The following is a 22768-nucleotide window of genomic DNA, read 5'->3' on the forward strand; positions in this document are numbered from 1 at the left end:
CATCAAACAAAACTGCATATAATTTACATAGGAGGGTAACAATGCTAATGCAGAATTAGGAACTGGTAGGATAGCGTTGTCACCTTATTAAAGTAAGGCCTCAGACAGAGCAGAATCTAGTAGGGTCAGGGGTATTGATTAAACATTTACTCACCACAATATTTAAAAAAAAAGTTTGCACAATTACATTTACAAGGCAAAAAGAGAACTATTTACACAACTTTAGTATTACGCTTTACACACACACTTTAATGGTATGAAACATTGCTGAACAAGAGCCAATAGTGATGAGTTGTTTAACCTTTAGCAGCCGCCGTTCCCATAAGGCAAGCACGCCTACAGGTACTTAAATGCCCCCCGGCCTTAAACTAATTGCTCTGATCAGGTGATGCCACAGGCTGGCCCCCAGGAACAAGGAGAAGTACTGACTCATGTCAATGTACAAGACAGGAACCGGAAACAAATACAGTACAGAGACTAATGCAAGATAACTACAAGACTAGGATACAAGTAAAGGCAGGACTGGGTTTCAGGATCAAGATATAGGCTTGTGTAGACAGAACAAAGACAAGGCTTGGACTATCACAAGCCCAGAGCTCAAGGCTTGTGATGCTAAAATAGAGCACAACTAACCAACGCCCAGGTGGAAGGGACGTGTAGCCAGGCTGATTAGCCTGATCAGCCTGCAGCTGACTGGACTGTGGTAGGTGCAATTACAAGAGGCAAACACCAGATGGAGCTGAGTGGTTGCGACAGGGATAGGAGCATTTGACATGCTCCTAACACTGGCATTAAAGTAATCCTTTTTGGATCAGATTTAAGATTCATATAATCTACATTATTGGAAAAAAACTTTTATTGGTCTTCAACATAACAATAAGAGTTCTATTTATAAACAATGTGCAGAGTTTAGAATATTTTCGGTGCAGGTTGAATGTAATGTAATACCACATTATGGCCATTAGATGGAGCTGAGGGGCATATGAAATAAATAAATAATTAAATACTTATTTCCTATGCTCCTCAGCTCCATCTAATGGCCATAATGTGGTATTATATTACATTCCATTCAACCTGAACAAAAAATATTCTAAGATCATCAGTTTTTGCCTCTATTTGCACAGAACAAATGCTCACAGAGGTTTGCAGGGTGAACGGCTCTGCACATTGTTTATAAATTGATCCCTTACTGTTATGTTTAAGACTAATTTGATTTTATTTTTCAGTAAAAGTAGATTATTTTTTAGAGTTCAGCTTCAAGCTTTTGTTGAAGTTCCTAAACGGATGTAAATGTGGTAAAAGAAAAAAAAGTACATTTTTATGGCTGGCACTCTCCGCACCTGCATTTAAATCACTTCCATTTGTATTTGCATTCGCTCGTTGCTTATTGTTCTGCTTTTGAAGGCAGCTTTTGTGCCTAATGAACACAACACAAAAAAACAACAACAAAAAAAAGAACACAATTCACAGAAATGAGACATCTGCGTTTTCTAACTCCTAGGAAAGCAAATCTCGACATGCGTTTTCCTGTCAGTGCTTTCAATAAGAACTATTTAGATTTTAACCTATGTGGTAAACAATGGCCATCGGAGAGGATTTGAATGGTCTTTGTGGGCCAATGCAAACGGTTCTTATGCAGAACTTGCTGATACAGTTGTAAGCAGAATAGTACCCGGTCCTCCGTGTTCTCTTTTTATCAGACAATATTGAACTCAAAAAGGTTCTTTTTTTTTTAAGAGAACACTAATTTTTTTGGGCAGCAAAGCTTACAGTTGAACGGACTGGAATATGTACCTCCTCTTTTAAAGCCGACCTTTAACCTTTTGGACTAAAAATCACATCAGCATGCAGCTCTGCATCCTGATATAAAATCATCTCAATTCATTAGTTAAACAAACATGTTTTTATTTTACTTACAATTTCTTGTTTTCCAGTTCCTGGTCCAGTTCTGGCACAAATGAGGTAATGTGCCCAAGCGTTGCATCCTGGGAAGATTACATCAGCAGAGCATTGCTGGGAAATGACATATGTCATGAGATCTCAGTGAAAGGCATTTTCCTCCCCTGAGATGATGTGCATGGTCACATGTCCTAGTCACATGTGCCAGAGTTCCAGGAAGTAAAGGGAGATGTATTAATCTGCCCTTAGTAAAATGGCTATTGTGAGAAGACTGGGGAGGAAAAGAGAAATAAGGAATGCAAAGGATACAAAGCCGGCAATTATCTAGAAGTGTGTGTGTTGGTAGATTGTCATTACTAAATATTTGTTGTTATTTTAAAGATGAGGGTAAAGGTCCGCTTTAAGATGGCTTGATCCCGGAGTTTTAAATACTTTGTTTTTAGCATTTGTTGGCTAAAGCTATAGAAATCTAAAATATGTGTATTGTGTGTTGAATATGAATGACTGTTATTGCAGCTTAAAAGCTAGATCTTCCCTTCAGTCTTGCACAGTTGTACCGCCTCCTTTCCTGGACTAAAATAGCTTCTTCTGATTTCACTGAGCCTCTCACAATGTACATTAGAATCTGCAGCAATTCAGATAGAGCCCGCCTCATTTCTTGGCTGGAGGACATCCAACATCACCTGAAATCTTTCCTCCCCAGACTGACTGTCCCTGGCCTGCCCCTTTTAGTCATTGGATTTCAAATCTGTCAATCACAGAGGTTCAGCATCACATGTGGCTGTTACCAAGGGAGGTCTGCTGTTTTACAGAAGCTATGTGCAGCCCCTCCCACCAGCCACAACCTGCCTGCATTGCATAGAGACGCACATGACACTAATGGGCCCTTAGATAAGGTATATAATGAAAACAATTTTATTTTAAAATGTCGTTAGCATGTTGATTAGGGGAGGGGGGCAGGGATGAACTGAGGAAGGCAAATTGTAAGCAGCCTTAATATTCAGGTTTAAAGTGTATGCCAACATCGGAACTGCTGTCTGATGCGGCTGGAAGCATGGCACCTGCTATACATTCTAGAAACAGGTATTTGGTATTCACATCACCCACTAACACAAAAGACATCAGAAAAAGGCGATTAAAAAAGCATATCATTCTGCTGCCGGGGGTCTCAAGGAAAGGGGGGGGTCCACTGTGAGTTGGGAGCATGGATCCCTGAACTGGGCTTTAATCCATCTTTGCAGGAACCTGACTAACCAGAACCATCTGAGAATTTCTGATGACACTCAAGGTGAAAGCACGGAGAATGGCCAAAATCTTCTGACAATCCTGAAGGCCATGGGAAGGATTATGCAATGTAGGGCGGGAGCTGGAGTTTTCCTTTAACCTTCTCCATCAGCTGTTCCTTGGCATGCATGCATCTGATGAATTGCATCCCGCAGTTACTAGTTACAGACTAGCTTCCAGCAAATTATTCCGCTTACCTTTTTTTTTTCCTTCCCCAGCTCGACTCGAAATGAACAATGACAGCCGGGGAAAATATAATGGTTCAATCTTTCTTCCCTCAAGGGTCGCGCTGAAAAGATTTTCTGAAAGTCTCCGTTCAATCCACTGAGCCCTTCACCTGCTCAACAACTCAGTGTAAATGAGCTATTGAAGAAAGGACAGAGATTTATGCTGCAGACAAGTCAGGATATTCGCAGGAGCAGGGCAAAACGCTCGCGCTCTTTTCCTTTTTGCAGAACGCTGAAGGGAAATTGGCCATTAATGCAATGAGGGGTATGATTATCCTGACACAGCCTCGAAGGAAGGGTTATTTAATGCTCAGAATGAGGTTTCAGAACACGGTATAAAATGCCCTTCTTTAGGATCGGGTGGTGCATGGCAGCAAAGGAAGATTAAACAGACGTTACAATCTGGCATTTAAAGGGCCATTACTTCTATGTTATACCTTTCTTATAGAGTGGGTAATGTAAAATGTTTCTTATATTGTTGGTGGAAAAATATGTACAGGTTTTAGGTGATCATTAAAACCGTGGATCCCAACAAAAAAAATACGATACGACATATCAATAGCGGAGTCTCTTGTATTAAGGTTATGTTCTTCTTCGCTCTTTGAATTGTTCTTCCCTTTCTTCTTCATTGGTTAACGTGCTCATAACTATTCCTATATCCCTAAACCCAAAAGGACCTTACACCCATGACTATTACTTTACAACAATGGTTGGCTGCCACGTTACAATGTATTTCTATTTCTTTGCATTTACATCCAGCTTACACTGCCTGAAAATGTTCAATACAAATGTTATTAAAAAATAAATTGTGCAGATATGAAAGTTAGGTGATATAAGGTCAGAGTCTTCCAATATTAGACTTCCTGTCCAGCAGTCAAAAAAAACTACTAACAGTTATATTGTTGCCACATTTTGCCTACTATGGTAATTGATACAGAGCATTAGGCTGCATCAATAGCGTTGCTAGGTCTCGGCACCAGCAGTATTTGCTCCTCTCCTGCCGTGTTCCTTGCCTTCCTAGCTTGCAAAAGCTGCTGCTTCTTTTAATTCAGTGCAGCCAATCATGAAACCCAAATATGTACAGTGAGCCCTCCATGGCTGTTAAAGCTGTCAATCAGAATAGGTAAACTATGAACTCTTTGTAAATAAAAAATATGATTTTCTTGTAGAGAGACAGTAGCCTTTTTCCTGAAGAAGCATATCTCTGTGAAACGCGTTGAAATCTGTTCTCCTCCCACGGAACTACAAATTAAACTAGGAAGCTGATACCCAGCAAATTGTAAAAAGTATCGTAATATAGATACAAATGTGGGAGGATGCAGCTACATCCTATGGTCTCTTGTAGGCAATTTTGTTTGTCTTTCTTTTTTTTTTTAAAACTATGCATTTTAAATATGTTTATAAATAAAAATTGTTATACTTTATATAAAAACTAAATATGTTTTGTGTGTTCCTTGAAGTACCTTAAAAGTCCAAACCCTCCTTTTTTCTTTCATTAATTATCAGGATGCGGTACTTCTCTTCTATGCATACCTCTTTGTATGAAAATAACTACCTAAGTCAGTAGGAACTGAGCTCTCAGCAGCGGCCCCTGCAAAGATTGTACAAGCCTGGTACAAGTTGTTCCTCACTACAAAAGCAAGAATAAAAAAATAATACTGGGACACAATCTTGGGGGGGGGGGGAAAAATTGGAACATTTGGGTAATGCCTGGACATACACTTTAATAAATGCATGTCCTTTGCAGTGTGTTTAGCACTTTTTTTTTCTCATTATACAGATTCAGGTCTAATCACTTGATGGAATACCATGCCTGTGTTGTAGGTGGGTCTTTCGAGCAGGGACTGGGTTTTTAATTTCAGGAAATGGAGAAGAATAATGATGTTAATAACACCGAAGTATTTTGTGGGATAATATTCTTGTGATTAATTCCTCTGCTTTTACTTTGTACTGAGCTATAATATATATGAGTGCATGTTTTCTTTTTTTTTATAATTGCATATTTATTACTCTCATTGTACACACAATAAGATTTACATTGAGCTGTACCATGGATTGGGGGTGTGTGTGTCTATATACTGTACTTGACTGTATGGGAGGCATTGTTTGGAAAGCATTGATAGAAAGTTAGGGGTAATGGTAGGATATGTACCTGTATCCCAGGGTACTGGATATCTGGTGACCCACACCAGGGTGTACTAGGGAAGGGCACATACATACTAAAGCGTTCGGTTGCAGTGCGTTAATACAGACACATTAACTCGCATTACAGCATGTCTTTACGTGTGTTTTGCGTTAAGCCAGCTGATTCATTATGAATGGCCTGCCAATACAGAACCATGGATGAAAAGAGGTCCATGACCCTTTTTTTTAGAAACGCAACACTCTACAACACACAGTATATGCGTGTTGGGCTCTACAGTTAAATGCGGATATCCCATTGCACACCTAACTGGTATATCCCCTGCTGGGTGCTGTAATGACAAGCAGATGGTGCCACCAAATACAACATGGGAAGTGAGTCACCAACACACCATCATTTTCTCCATCAAAAACACATTTATTGACATTAATCGATCATATCACAGAATACAACGTTTCAAAACAACGCAGGGTCCCTTCATCACACAATGTCATCACACCCTGTGTGGTCTCAAAACGTTGCTTTTTTTCTGTGATATGATCAATTACCGTCAATAAAGGCATTTTTGGTGAGGAAGATGACGATGTGTTGGTGACTCACTTCCCATGGGCACTACAGTTTAACGTTGGGCTCTATAGTTGGACGTTGGGCTCTACAGTTGGATGTTGGGCTCTACAGTTGTGCGCTGGCCCCTACATTTGTGGCATTGTCCTCTCTAGTTGGGCTTTGGGCTGTAGATTTGAACATTGAGCTCTAAGTTGGGCCTTGGATTCCTCTGTACAGTGTGTTAGGTTGCCAAACACAATGAATGGCACCACCAAAGACCACACATACAGCAGTGGCCTTGTAGTAACACACATTAACAAGTGAATTTGCCGCAACATGCAAGTGTGAACAGGCCCTCACTTGTTTTTAAAAATGGTACAATTTAATCAAAATGTATGTCCAGCCCTTGTAGGATTTTTGTTAGAAAGACTCCCCCTCACTTAATCCCAACAACAACGGCTTCACCAGACATTTACAGGCTGGGGAAGGGGCTAGACCTGCAAGTTTAACTTACCTACAGAAAAAAATAACTCAGGTCTCCTTTCTTGCCAGACAGGACTATTACTGTATGGCACAGTTATGTAAATCTCAGGAATTGATGGACAGAAATACGAATTCTTTGATACATAAGACATCTCCCATATATGTATTTCGTTTTTGTATTCAAATGTTTGCCTGGATTATCGTGTTAATATAATAATGAAATAATGTGTTAAAGGCATATTTAATCGGCAATATATGCGCACGGTGACATATTTGTGTAATATTTCCAGTATGGTGTTTTTAACGGTTACAGAGAATAATATGACCTTTGATGAGAAATCGATGCCGTTTTGTTCCGCTGGGGAAAGAGCGTCTCGGAGAAAGAGCTTCTCCCAGAGACCTGCTAAAGGTTAGGCTGCCATTATAAAGGTATGTTAGAGGCACTTAAAGGCTTCTTGGGCTCTTCACACTTGGTGTTTTAGTGCTTTTAGATGATAGGCATGCTGTCATATCTATGGTAACAAGGGCATAAGGCAAGAAGGGTTTTATCTGGGGGCCCATCCATTCATTTTGTCTAAAAACAGACTGTAAGGTAAACGCTTTATAAGAAAAAGAAAAAAACATTCACAGAGCCATTTGTAAAAACTGGAGAATAGGAAACAGAGTTCTTACCTACAGTTCCCTATCAGGTCTTTATTTTGTAAAAATTAGGAATGCACCAATACTAGTATCGGTATCGGTGCCGATACCGAGTATATGGGCAAGTATGAGTACAAATGCTCCGATACCGGGACTTCCGGTCAGAGGTTGATCTCCCTTTGACCGGCAGTGACCTGGGGATGCTGATCTGTCATTAAACAATAACAACTGGGCGGAGCCAGCCGTTACATCACGGCCGGCTCTGCCCAGTTGTTGTTCATTGGCCAGCACCTGCTAGAAGACTCTAGCAGGTGCCGGCCAATAGGAAACAGTTAGGCGGAGCTAGCTATCACTGCTAGCTCCACCCGATTGTTTTTTATCTTTTTTTAAATATCTTTATTTTTTACTTTTACTATTTGTTTACATTTAAAAAATATTTTTTTCAACTTTTTAAAAAAAACTCTTTTGACTGATTTTCTATTCTGCTTGGTACCACAGAGATACCGGCGGCATTCAGCTATTCACTCACTGCCGTTCAGCCCCTATGATATCCAGATGTTGGATCTGTTGAGTCGAAGTCCTTATGCACCCGATGTACAGCCCTTATGCAGCCGATGTACAGATGATTTCAGCCGATGTACGGCTGAAATCAGCTGTACAAGCCAGAAGTGAATAGCCGAACAGCGTCCGGCTCACTTCACTTCGGCTGGGTTATTCACTCGGCTGCCTTCGGCAGCTTTGTGGATAAACCCCCTTAGTGAATCTTGTGGGCTTTTTTCTTGTGCAAATTGAGTTTCATTGGCACATTCTGTTAAAGGGTTTTGCCATATTCAGGGGAAAGCAGTTAACGCCATTCACAGCCCAGACCTAGTTTGGGTGTCTTCTGTGTCAGAACTCTGTTTTGTAAAAATAAATAAAAAGTCTAAGCAGTACCGAGAACTGCATCAGAGCTACTTTTTGGAAGCTCAACAGATAATTAGGTTTCAAATAAAGTGTGAATCCTCTACAAACACCAAAGCCAGGAACCACATAAGGCACTATTCTATAAAGAGAAAAAAAATCTTCCTTCTTTCAGGACAATGTCTATTACATAAGCACAAGTACATGTTTGACTCTCACAAAACAAGTAATAAAAAAAGTTTATAAAAGAGTAGTAAAAAAAATCTGATGTGCTGTATCTTGGTATGTGACCCAAGTCCCCATGGAAGGAGAAGAAGAGAATAGCAATCACACTCCTCCGAGATAATGCAAGAATGTTAGAGATTCTCCTGAAAAGGTTAGTGTATAAACCACACATCACGTAGAGATATTTATTCTTCTACTGAGAGTTGCTGGATCAATCTCACTTCATCCGGGGATGATTGATGTGTGTGTGCAAAGGTAATTTCGAAAGGAAAAAAAATGACAGAGATTAATGAGTATTAAAAGAAAGGTAAAAAAAAATGTATAGGCAACATAAAGCTTTCTAGCCAGGTCCGGGCTGATGATGTATGGCCTTGCGGCAGGAGATGACTGGGAACCAGCTGGCCCTTTCATGGTAGGGGCAGACTTCTGTGGCTAAGGGTGATGCACATTGCAAACTGTGCCACAGTGATTAGTGTGCATGGTGATAGGTGGACATGCCTAAAGAACATAGTTTATTGTGACATACCATCAGATTTTTATAAGGTCTTTCCATCGGTTTACATGAGATCTGAGAGTTGCACAGGAAGTTGGTGCTGGAAGGCTTCCCTCTGTCAGAACCTGTGATCAAAGATCTGAAAGGCAGATAGCTATATAATCTAAAGGTAAATAGCTATATAATGCCCAGCATGTGTCACTGACTGAGACCTGCTCTGATCGATGTATGTATGGTGAAGTAACTCGATCAGGGCCAACAGCCCAACAAACCATATTAGCACTAGCCCAGGGGAACACAACTACACCTCCCAGCAACCCTATTAAGACTACAGGGGAATAAACCGATATAAACCTCAATCTCATGTACACAACAACAAAAAATAGAAAACTAAGCACACAAACAATACATTCTAAAAGGTCCCTATAATGTTTTTTCTTGCCCACCAGTTGGGGCCTCCCCTGCCACATAAATATCATGCCTTCAGTAAATTATATTTTATTCCATTGGGCCTGAATTGACTATACTCATCAGGTCTCAGACAGTAGCTTCGATTCCCATATTGATGTGTGTACGGTGTCAATTTGTGCAAGAACATTCCTAAATTGTTGCCACCTAAAGCAGCTCCTTCTGTGCTGTCCTCCACTATCATTTACTTTCTTTGAGACTGCCAAGATTTTCTGCTACAGTGAAAATACTTCCATAGTATTTATACTGGGACAGAAGTTGGGGGCCGTGAGGCAGATTCTCATGCCACCTCCAGAGCCTGACAACATTTTCACCTTGCCTCAAGGTAAGTAAAATGAGTTCCAGACTGCCACTCTGGTGCCACTGTAATGAACCTGGGTCCTTACTATTATCTCTGTACAATTTGTGCATTTTTGTTGGTGGATTACTAATCCATGTTCTTACATTTTACCCACCCTGGATAAATAGACCTATGACCCGAGTGCTAGCAGAGTAAGGTGGCAGTTTGTTCTACACGTCTAGTCATTGTTCTAGGTATACTGAAGCAGAGTAGAAAATTGTCCCTTCCAGCCTCACCACCCCTGCTTAAGTGTTACTTCTGCAACTATAATAGCTGATCTTTTTAGTGTTTTTGGGGTCACAAGGGACGTGGCACATGATGGTTGGCCTAAGGGGGCAGGAAGTATAAATCTGGCTTACTTATGACTATATCAGACAGATGTCATTTTTAGTACATGCCATGCAATAAGTGCTGCCTATCATGAGCCGCAGAGGGTTCCTTAAGAGGGAGGGTTCACATGACACGGGTATTTTCAGAGGGACCCCCTCTTCTACTGTGACCTCCCCCCACCACCACTCTCCTCAAATAAGGCACTCCAGACTTGTATGGATTTTCAAAGGCCACAGCAGCCACTTGTATTTTTAATAACCATAACAAAATAAATACAACTTGAATAGAAAAATAACTCTGCATATATATATACTCATAAACAATTAACACCTTTTTTTTCAGTTTCAACCCAGGTTTCCGGATCCCTGAAGGCGCTTCAAATAACTAGAATGCCGTCCCATACCTGTATCTGCGGTTTTTCGATATTACTAATAGGGCCCCCAGCCGCAAACCACCGCCTCGGGGACCAATATCTGTTAAACCGCAGACACTTCACCGCCAAAACTAAGTGGTCAAACCAACTGACCACCACTTAAAGGACACCACACCTATGATGGGTCACCAATCCTTATCAATAAACCCACGGCATCCCTAACGCCTTCAAGGACCCCAAACCGCCACCAGACTGCCATGACTAGATGCAACCCCAACCCACTCAAAACAGCCGAAAAACACAGCAATAAAAGGAAAAGCAAACAAAATTGAAAAAATCCTTCAGGGCGGGCAGCGGGCGGGAAATTCCACTTCTGCTCCTGGCTTCTTCCCTTCCCGAATGATCCTGGGATCCACGTGCCGACCCTTTCTGGTAATCCCACCCCCCTGTGGACCTCCTACAAACTGGTAAGCCACCCCTTCTCCCTATTTCCTGTACTTTTAACCCTTTTCCCTCTGGCTCCCCTTCTAACCCTGTCATGTTGCCATTCCGCCCAATTCCCTCTTTTCCTTGCGCTCCATGACTCTCTTGACACGGGTATTTTCAGAGGGACCCCCTCTTCTACTGTGACCTCCCCCCACCACCACTCTCCTCAAATAAGGCACTCCAGACTTGTATGGATTTTCAAAGGCCACAGCAGCCACTTGTATTTTTAATAACCATAACAAAATAAATACAACTTGAATAGAAAAATAACTCTGCATATATATATACTCATAAACAATTAACACCTTTTTTTTCAGTTTCAACCCAGGTTTCCGGATCCCTGAAGGCGCTTCAAATAACTAGAATGCCGTCCCATACCTGTATCTGTGGTTTTTCGATATTACTAATAGGGCCACCAGCCGCAAACCACCGCCTCGGGGACCAATATCTGTTAAACCGCAGACACTTCACCGCCAAAACTAAGTGGTCAAACCAACTGACCACCACTTAAAGGACACCACACCTATGATGGGTCACCAATCCTTATCAATAAACCAACGGCATTCCTAACGCCTTCAAGGACCCCAAACCACCACAGCGACACAAGCGGAAACCTACGCTTGAGAGCCCCGCCACAACCTCAAGGCCCTCTGCACACCATCTTGGAGCCCCAAGAACCACAGATCAGTACCCACCGCATTAAGGTGGACCCCATCCCCTCGCAGGTACTGCCGCGTGTCCACTTCCAGTTCGCGATGGCGAACCACCACACCACCATTACGTGCCACAAAGCGCCCCACCTCTTTGTTGATCTTGATGCGAGCTTTGTTCACACTAGCCACCGAACGCGCCATCCGCCATGACATGCGAGCCACTATGTCCGACCAAACCAACACCAAACCCGGGAAAGACGCCAGCAATCGCAAACAATCATACTTAATGTCGCAAATCCCGCATGGAACGCTGGCCCACATCATTACCCCCAGCATGTATCACCAGGACGTCTGGTGGTCTATCCAACCCGGCAAATCGGGTCACCTCTGGAACCACCCTGCTCCACACCATGCCGGGAACCCCGATCCAACGGACGACTGCCTCACTCCTTGGGACCCCCAGTTGTCGGCCCTCTTGGCCCCCCAGAAGACAAATGAATGTCCTAAAATCCACACCAGCCGGGGTTGGGAACCTGTAACAACAGAAAAGACAAACCACTACCAAACGCAGGGTATACGAAAGCCCACCGAAAAACCCTCCTCTAATGTCTTGGTGGCCTCCCTGTCCGGATACTTACTTAGAAAAGGACGCATCCTAAATTCCCTCTTTTCCTTGCGCTCCATGACTCTCTGGAGAGAAAAGGGTACTCACAAAATACCCAAACTGTGTTTTTCTCAGGAACCTGCCAGGCACATTTACAGGTGAAACTCGAATAATTAGAATATCATGCAAAGTTCATTTATTTCACTAATGCAACTTAAAAGGTGAAACTAATATATGAGATAGACTCATTACATGCAAAGCAAGATAATTCAAGCCGTGATTTGTCATAATTGTGATGATTATGGCTTACAGCTCATGAAAACCCCAAGAACCCCAAATCCACAACCTCAAAAAAGTAGATTATTACATGCAATCAATAAAACAAGGATTGTACATAGAACAATATCGGACCTCTGAAAAGTACAAGCATGCATATGTACTCAGTACTTGGTTTGGGCGCCTTTTGCAGCACTTACTGCAATTACTTTTGCACGATATTCTAATTATTCGAGTTTCACCTGTATGTATATATATATATATATGTTCCCATACTTTTCTAAATGAAGCAGCCCTAGAGTCTGAGAAACGCATTATAAAAGTTACTGCCATTCCACTTGTGGTTTGGGGCCCTTTTGCAGCATTTACTGCAATTACTTTTGCACGATATTCTAATTATTCGAGTTTCACCTGTAGATGAAGCCTTAAATGTTAAATTTAAGTATTTTGAATGTTTAGCAATGTTAAGGTTATATTTTTCCTGCTTCGGTTTTTTTTTGGGTATCCGAAGTTTAATGTCAGGTTTTGGATTTATAAATGATAAATATATAAATTGGACAGACAGCAACAAGACACACCACTTGTGAAACCGCTGCTGTTGCACATACACTCTGAAGGTATCAGATGAGACTGGATGCACACTACTGTGGACTAATCTCTAAAGTGTGGAGCAGGCTCAAGTGTCTTCTGCAGAAGGGCCAAGACTTGGTAAAGATGCTTACGTAACTGTTTATGAGGTGTAACTGCAGGTCTACTTTCAACTTAGTAGAAAAATAAATGGGCATGAGAGGCAAGCTAAGCAACTGAGCAACATTTAAATACATTAGGGGGCCACAATACAGTTCCTTGCCGAAATTGAGACTTTTCATGGTGGCAAGAGAGCGATCTAAGGTGGGGAGATTAGTGTTTAAGAGAAACTGTTTTGTAAGAACCAGTTCCTGTAGAAGACTATTCCATATTTTCCCTGCTCTGAACTTTTTGAAAACAGGGCTAAACAGCAGGTTCTTTTACATGCAGTATACCCCCCCTGTTGGGCAATGCACCTCCCCCCCTTCCTTAGCATGCGCTCACCTTGCCTGCATTCCCTCACTACTATTTCCTACATCACAAACAGTGTTGAAATAAATGGCATTGGCCACCCTGGGGGGAGCTGTGACATCATTACCTCAATCACGTGACAGTGCTCATGCCTGGTGATTGGCTGCTAGGCCTAAGCACAGTCACAGGGGAGCAGATCACATGCTTTCCCATATCTGGAAGCACCAGGTAGTGCGACCATTTGCAAACAAGAAGGGAGCGGTGAGGGAGCAAAGGAAAGGTGGGCAAAGGGGTTAGGAGGGAACGGGCACTTTCCAAATTGTCCCTTTGTCCTGCATGGGGCCTTGATCTTTTTTAATTTAAGAAAGTTTCTTCCTAGCTTGAAAAGCTGCAAATTGAAAATTTGTGCTGTTATTATCTCTATGATCTCCAGGAGTATGCCGGTTCTTCTCCATCATTGGTTGCCATTTTACCCTCTTCAATTCTTATTTACATACAAGTTTATAGCCTTTAGATGAATTACTTTACAGTTATACTCCCTCTCTTACCCCCACCACATATTTAAATGTTAAATCTATACTTTGTAAAACAGGGACAATAGCAAAGGAAGGATGAACAAGGGTTTGGTTGCAGAAGAAAGACAATTGGGAGTTCAAACCTTTAGACTTGACGAACTGGAAGTACCCCCTCGCTCTCTGGACAGGAATTGTAAAAAAAAACATTAAAAATATTGAGCTCTGACGATTGATCTGCAAATTTTTCATTATAACCAGCCGCACTTATCACTTGACAGTGAAAGTCTATATATCCTCCCTCTCACTGACCTTTTCTTCAATTATGTTATGTTCTTATCTCTGCCATGAAAAATTGCTTGGCATACAGAACAAAGCAGCTTGTTTATATGAGTTTTCAAAATGTTACTTCAGTGTAGAGAGCCTAAAATTGCTTGATGAATCTCTCCTTCTTCCACTTCTAATAAGGTAAGAGAACAGTCATATTTTTCCTCTGACACCTGAGAAATGGTTCTCTAAGAAGGCATGATGATTGTTAAAGAACAGCATAATGGGAACGCGAGAGGCTCCCTTTCTAGCAATATATTTCCCTGCTCCGCGGCATATAATATATTGATTTGTTTCCTAGCAATTAACTAGGTAAACGAACTATTTGTACTTGTGTTGTTTTATTTCTTAATGAATGTCCTGTCGTTAGTGGTCATTTATTCACCTCATTTACCACGAAAAGCTTGCTACTGCAACTCAAGCAAGGGGTATGTCTAAAGAGCATGGGCATTCCTTAATCTTCTCCTATGCAACCTTTTTCCTATAATTTCATCATATGAATATTACCGTTGTATTTTAAAATCTTCTATATAATCTTATGTTGTCATTTCATCCTATAGAACATTTCTTTAAAAAATCTTCTCCTATATAATCTTTTCTTATAATTTCATCCTATAGAATATTATTTGTGTGTGTATGTATGATAGCCTAGCAGACCAGTCAGCTGGCAAATTGAAGATGGTGGCACCTTCCCTGTGGTGGTTACGGTTCTTTCCTGTGTCCAGATTAGGGAATTTAGAGTTCCCGATAATTTTCCTAGGTGTTGGTCAATTTCCAAGGAGGCTCAATAAACCCCCTGTACCCTCATTCATGACAACATGGCTCTAGGTCCACATCTGAAAAGTGAATGAAAATGAACTAGAGCCACCAGGTGTCACTTTACAAATTTAAAAAACACAACCAAGCCCTCCCTTCTTTTGCAGCCACTGCAGCTCAAAGGGTAATAGTAACATTCACTCCACCATACTATCCGGAAGCCGGGCGCCGTGTTATGACGCAGCACCCGGCATTCTGATTGGCCGGGAAGCCTGCGTCATGCTCTCTCGTCATCTCATGAATCATAATATTAAGAAAGTGACCTTAAAGCATTCGTTTGTATTGCTTTAGAAAAAATGTGACCTGTCCCTTTAAGAAAAAGTATCGGTAATTGGTATCTGTGAGTACTTGATCAAAAGTATCGGTACTCGTACTTGGTCTTAAAAAAGTGGTATCAGTGCATCCCTAATATATATATTAACTTGAATGCCTAAAAGCACTAAAACAAGCACATCCCACAATTCACCTAGTGGTTATCAGGACATGCACCCACATGAATCCCTGCAATCACATCCACAGTCCATGGATCACAGATGTACAGATCCACTCAAATGTGGACCAATAAGAAAGGGGGAAACAATCATAAAAATGTCCTATAGCTTTACGCTTCTACCCAATGTGTGTCATAATACATGCATGCATGAAAAATGAACAAGATATTACAACAGATTAAAAAAAGTGTATACAAGAAACAACAACAACAGAGTGGTGTAACCACATCAAAATGTCTATCCAAGGACATACTGTAAGTATGTCTTTTAAAATAAATATATATATATATATATATATTTTCTTTATATACACACCGCATATATATCAATAAAAATATTCATAGAGGGAGTCTCGCATGTCCTTAATGTACTTATCCAAAGTGCTAAGACCACGGGGCTCTATGTCAAATATAGAAACTGCAAACTAGTCTCCACACACAAATCCTGCTTGTTACGTTTTGTTAATTTCTTGGTACACTTACACAATGTACATTAATGTGTATATATTAGTGTGGAAAACAACCATAATGTAGTGGATATATGTATGCTGGGTTGGATGAAACTATCCACGCATAGGCTCTAGGCGGGCATACAAGCTATCATTGCATTAAATTCTGCCCAAGTTCTATTCTAAAGGTGGCCATACACCTTACAACCATTGTACATCTTTTTTTCCCCCGACATCGCACCCTCGTTCAATTTTCGCTCAAACAGCCCTTCATGCATAGTGTATTCATGGCAGATTGTGACATCACCACCCTTCCTCCAATTAGACAATGTCTTGTATCAATTGCTAAAAATACTAGGTGGTAAGTTAAAAAATTTGGCATGGCTATGCCTTTAGCACCGTACTAGTGCCCCTAGATGGAGCTGATGAGTGCAGAAACATTCTATACTTGTCAGCACCATCTAGGGGCACTAGTGCGTATAACCAGGTGGTTATACCCCTAGGTCTTCTCTGAATGTCCGTTCTGCCGAGCCCCCAAACCCCTGTGTTTTCAGAGCAGAGGGAAATCCGCTCAGCACAGTGGCAGTACAGGACCACGTCCAGCACGTAGCTCTGGCTTCTATAGTGTTTTACAGTATCCCCATAGGCCAATCAGGCATGGCATATACATACTTACATTGGGCCAAGCAGGACCAATGTAAGTATGCAAAATAATTCATATCTGGAGTTCAGCTTTAAACATCTGCAGACGTTTATGGTTGAAGAAGTGCATGATTCTCTGCTGATTGGGCACGTTTGCATGCATTAGAGGGAATCAAACAATTCCCAGTTCAATGATTTACCTCATTTTCCAACCAAGCCACTCATCACTATTCACTGTCTAGGCCAGCTCAAGCAACCCGATATTTAATGCCAGCGAACGTTGAAGCCATACTGGAATCATCACATCAAATCTCTAGATACAGACACTGCAAACAGTCCAGGACTGTGGAGACTTCAAATGGAAAAGTCAATGTTTATACAAAATGATTAATGCAATTCCGCCTCCATACTAAGCACTGATGTCTCGCTCTGCCAGAGTGGCACTCTTCAATGTTGCGAATTGGCGATCCATTCACATAAAACACTGGCAAATATTTCTGAAAGCCAGTCTTCAGGACCAATAAACCTTGAAGACTGTTTATACAGAAGAGCTATTATTAACATTAAAAGAAATAGAAGTAAACTGAAGCCTGTCAGAGCTGTAGATATGTGGGGTAAGACAGTTATTACAAGGATTAACAGTCTACTATACAAAACAGACCTCTATGTGGAGTGAACCCATTGAACGTCATTGCGGGCAGACTCTTGTGGGCCAGAATGCCTGATGGAGAGCTTCCCCTGTCAATGTTTTTTATGGAAAGTGGACCTTGTCTAAAATATTAACATAACTATATGATAACAGTCCTGCTGGAATGGATAAATAAGAGTAACAGTAGAGCTGCAAAACCTTTCCAGGAGTAGATACTGCTCCAGGCCCCATTCACTGTTGGCTTCATGTGGGAAGACCCTGGCATTTGGTCATAGGCTCTTTGCTTAAAAACAGAATTTCAGGCAAACAGCTAACTAAAATACATAGAGGAAATACATACAGTATATAAGAGCTGTTTTACCTCCGAAAAGGACTTGTGTTTTGGTCCATCAAGCCCTGAGATCTACACTGCTCAGCCACATAGCGCAGTCCTGTCTGCAGACCTGAAGCAGACCTGATCGTTGTGACTGGACCAGCCTTTCTCAACCAGGGCACCTTCTGGCTTCCTCAGGAGTACCTCAAAATGTTGTAGTAGTGGGACTTTGAGGTTAAAGAGCAAATAAAGACTAAGGTGAAGGGGTCTCCTGATGTAAATGGGGAACTCTAATGTGAAAGAGGGGGGGACTCTGATATGAAAGAGGGGCTTCTGATGTGAAAGGGGGGGCTCCTGATGTGAAGGGATGCAACTAATGCAAAGGGGGACTCTGATATGAAAGAGGTGCTTCTGATGTGAAAGGGGGGGCTCCTGATGTGAAGGGATGCAATGAATGCAAAGGGTGACTCTGATGTCAAAGGCGGGGACTCTGATATGAAAGAGCTGCTTCTGATGTGAAAGGGGGGCTCCTGATGTGAAGGGATGCAACTAATGCAAAGGGTGACTCTGATGTGAAAGGGGGGGGCTCTGATATGAAACAGGGGCTTCTGATGTGAAAGGTGGGCTCCTGATGTGAAGGGATGCTACGAACGCAAAGGGTGACTCTGATGTGAAAGGGGGGGACTCTGATATAAAACAAGGGCTTCTGATGTGAAAGGGGGGCTCCTGATGTGAAGGGATGGAACTAATGCAAAGGGTGACTCTGATGTGAAAGGGGGGGTGGCTCTGATATGAAAGAGGGGCATCTGATGTGAAAGGAGGGCTCCTGATGTGACGAGATGCAACTAATGCAAAGGGTGACGCCGATCTGAAGTGGGGTGGAGTCTTGATTTGAAGGGGCACTTCAACGTGGAGCGAGAAACCCACTTTTTGTGTGTTTTTGCTTAGGGTCCCCCTTAAAATCTAGGACATCTTAGACTTGGGTGCCTCTTGCATACTTTTAAAGGGTACCATGACTGAAAAAAGGTTGAGAAACGCTGGACTAGACAGTTAAAGGAGAAACAGAAGACTGGTGAGCTCATCTCTGTCACTCTGCCATCTTCTCCTATCAGCTTACTGATACTGCACTGCAACACACCTTATTGCCTCCTCCTGCCGCTCTTCCCTGCTTCTCTCTAAGCTCTGCTGTACAGGCACTGCAAGAAGCTGATACCTTGTCTAATGAAGGTATTCACACTGCTATACTGACATTTGATGATGCATTAATGAATACAGAGCTGCACTAACTATTGTATTTTAGATCTGCATGGAGTTCAGCTTTAAAGTGTATCAACATTTTTGTTTAGTTTTGGATAGAGTGGTGAAGAGTTAGAACCGCTGTCAGGTTTTTATTGAGAGAGATTTACCCTCTTTATTTGTCCTGGTGACAACTCTCCCTACAATTGAAAGTTAGGGGAGCTACAAATTTGGGGTTGTCATCAGAACAAGAACAGAGGAGAAATCTTTTAATAGAGACACTTGTTATGGTGATGACTAAAAGGGAGTTTTCCTCACTTTGGAGAGATTTCCTCACTTCAGGAAGTGTAATCTGTGCAAATCCACAAAGGTGGCCCTACTAAACATTTTGGCTTTAGATCTACCTTAACCTCCCTGGCGGTATTCCTGAGTGTGGCTCGGGGTTAACTTTCAGTATCAATAGCGGTAACCCTGAGCCACACTCGGGATTGCACAAAAGTGTCACTTACCTTGTCCCTACGAGTCCGCGGTGTCCTCTGCTGTATGCGGCTGGCCGATGCCGGCATCAGACTTTTTGTTTCGTTTTCAGAGTCACAGCGGGCGACGGAGCCGGTGGGAAATTCAAAAGTGAAAACATGCAATATACACAGAATAAACACAATACAATGTTATCTGCTATGATTACATTTATGTATCAAACTATTTCGCTTCAATTTTGTCCCTTGTCCAGTGCCCTGCCTGCACTTTTACTGTTCTTTCTGCCTGGAAACTTGTGAGCGTCCATGGCATCCAAAAAGCGTCCCTTAAGGTGAAAAGCGGTTTTAGATGCGGTAGAAAACTGCGATAGTAAATTAGAATCACTTGCGGAATTGAGCGATACCGATTCGTTGGGAAATTCGTCATCAGACACTGAAAGTGACGACAGCGACGATTCTGCGACTGAGCTCAGTGATGTGCGAACCTGGTACTTTATTGACTTTGGTACGGATCAGGCAGCGCCCCCAGAATTCCCATTTACTGGACCCTTTTTTTATGATTATATTATAATTATTTATTATATTATAATTTCTTATAATTATTTACAATTATTTATGATATTATAATTTATTATTTCGTGTTTCAAACTTTATCATACCCGGGATGTCTACTGGACTCTTGTTTGGACAGATTAAGGTGAGTTATTCCTAAGATTTACTAAGAATTACAGGCCTACAATATAAAACAACAAATTGCCATGAAAAACAATGTACCTCTTTGGCATGCTAAAATCCTGCATATTCAGGGGGGTTAAAGGAGGATTCAACCAATCATCAATTTGATCCAGCTCTTCAACAAAGATGACTAAATATGATCATCACATCTTTGGGTAGCATTGGAGGGAGCTTGGAGTAGTTCCTTGTAGATATTTAACCCTTCTATGACTCTAGTTATCCATACCAGCAAGACTATTATCAAAGTTTTATGTAAACATCTGAATGTGGGTATTCTTAAAAATGCCAGTCTACCCAAAAGCAATATTTCAGCTATAGATGGAGCCTGGTGGGCAAAGTGAGTCCTTGGCTATTATGCTTATTGGATACTCCAGCAGTGAGATCTTGCCATGATTTCCAACTCTGTTCCTGTCTACTGTACATTTAAGGATTGTGTGTTCCAGCATATCCTGTTATATTCTCCATAATATAAAATAAATACAAAATCTAGCAGGGGTGGTGGAAGTCTTTCATAATGTCATCAGAACCTGTGCAGACCCAGGGACTGAGATCTTACCAATAAAGTGCTCAAGAGTTGTGTCGGATGAGTTAACTCTACATCATCAGTTTTGGTAGACCAGCACCTTAAGTATGGTTATGACACATGGGTAGATTGTCTCATAACCCACAGTGTTCCTCCACTAAGCGAGTGCTGCGCTGCTTGTTAAGGTCAGTACACCAGGTCCGGCTTTAGGTTGGAGAATTAGATCACGTAACACTTTATGTCTCACGCCGATTCCAGTCCCAAGATCTCAATGCTTGAGGCCTAAAAATCTGCAAAACTGCCACAACCAATGCAAGGCATCCTACTCCCACTGTTGGATTTTATCAGTTAGTTACTTTCTACAAAGGGGAACGCATGTGGAAGAGTGGGGACACCTCAAAATGAATGCGTTATAGCAGGTAAAGTGAGGGTGGCTACAAATTATGTAAAGGGACATGGGAGCTACCAGCAATGACTTGGTTTTGGAGGTGCAATCAACCAGGCTGTCATCCTTCGAGACATAAGAAGCTGGAAGGTCAGCCTTCCTTCAGCCCAACAATAAGCCTGCCGGTGTTCTATCAAAGTTGATGACCAGGTTAGAATGTGTGACCGGTCACATGGTCACACCTTTTAACGTAATTCCACCCAGTTTTTCGTCGGTGGAATGTGTGACCGTGAATAGGTCAAGAATTCCAACGCTTTCTCAGCTGTTCCAGGGCAGATCGGCATCACAGATCGTATGTGCAGGAGAACCGATCTGCCCTGGATCAGCTGATCGGTCCTGAAATGTCACTTCTATCCGATTATGGAATGTGAGATCGCACTCACAAAGTGAGAGAGAAGTGACATTTCAGGACCGATCTGCCCTGGAACAGCTGAGAAAGCGTTGTAATGCTTGACCTATTGGTGGTAACACATTCCACTGCTGAAAAACTGGACGGGATTACGGTAAAATGTGTTTCACAAGCTTCTGATAGAACACCGGGCGGCCTATCCCATGAGCAATACAGAACAAAGTAGCAAACATTTATGGGAGGTGCAGGTTTTCTTTGTCTACCTAAAACAATGCATAGAATTACTGCACACATGACAATCTGTTATTGTTCAATCATATCACTAAAAAATATTTATATGAATATGGGAACTAAAAAAAAGCCCATTATAAAAAAAAATGTTCTATTAAGCAACAAAATATCAAAAAGTATGTATTAGGCTAGAAAAACATATGTATGAAACTATTTTCACCCACCAAAATCAAAAATATTTAAAATAGACCCAACTGTACCTAGAATAGAAATGGATATGAATAACCAAAATCACCACCATGGCAATTTATATCAAATTTTGACTTTTATTCTGGATGACTTCATGTGCGATTGGGCCTATTTTATAAAAAAAAATTATTTTGGTGGGAAAAGATAGTTTCATATATATTTTTCTAGATGTTTTAATTATTTTTATGTTTACTAGATCATTTTTTTATGATGGGTTAATTATATATATTTTTTTTGTTTATTGTGTGTCAATAAGCCTTTTTTTTTTTTTAGTTCCCATACTCGTATAAATATTACTGAAAGGTATGATGAACAGATTATCATTTGTACAGTAATTCTATGCACTGATTTGGGAAGACAAAAAAAACCTGCACCTCCCATATACAGTATTTTTGCTACGTTGCTCTGTAATGTTCTTGAGGTAGGCTACCAAAGCAGTGATTTTGGCCATTTATATCCATTTATATCCTAGGTGACTTCATGAACGTTGGGTCTATTTTAAATGCTTTTACTTTGGTCAATAGAGATAGTTTCAGATATATATTTTTCTAACATAATAAAGACTTTTTGATAAAAATACAGTATATAGATTATTGAATTATATATGTTTTAGTTTACTGTGTGTCAGGAAGTCTTTTTCTTTTTAGGCCTCATTAATATGAGAAAAAGTCGGCATGTACAGCTCCATGCTGCGTGCACGGTCGTATCAGGCAGCTCCCGGGAAGGACAGGTGCTGCGTGTGATTAGTACGCAGACCCCATTCTTCTTTATGGGAGTATGCGCCCGTAGGCCGCCCTACGATCACCCCAAGTGCAGGTCCGTACAGGTGCAGGTGTCCCAGCTCAGACAGGACGTGCAGGGCGGGTGAGCATAGGGCGGCGTATGGCCGCATACTCCCATAGAGAAGGACAGGGGCTGC

The sequence above is a fragment of the Nanorana parkeri genome, unplaced genomic scaffold (genome assembly GCF_000935625.1).
Source record: "Nanorana parkeri isolate BGI_ZX_2015 unplaced genomic scaffold, ASM93562v1 scaffold95, whole genome shotgun sequence".
In the NCBI taxonomy this organism is placed as follows: domain Eukaryota; kingdom Metazoa; phylum Chordata; class Amphibia; order Anura; family Dicroglossidae; genus Nanorana; species Nanorana parkeri.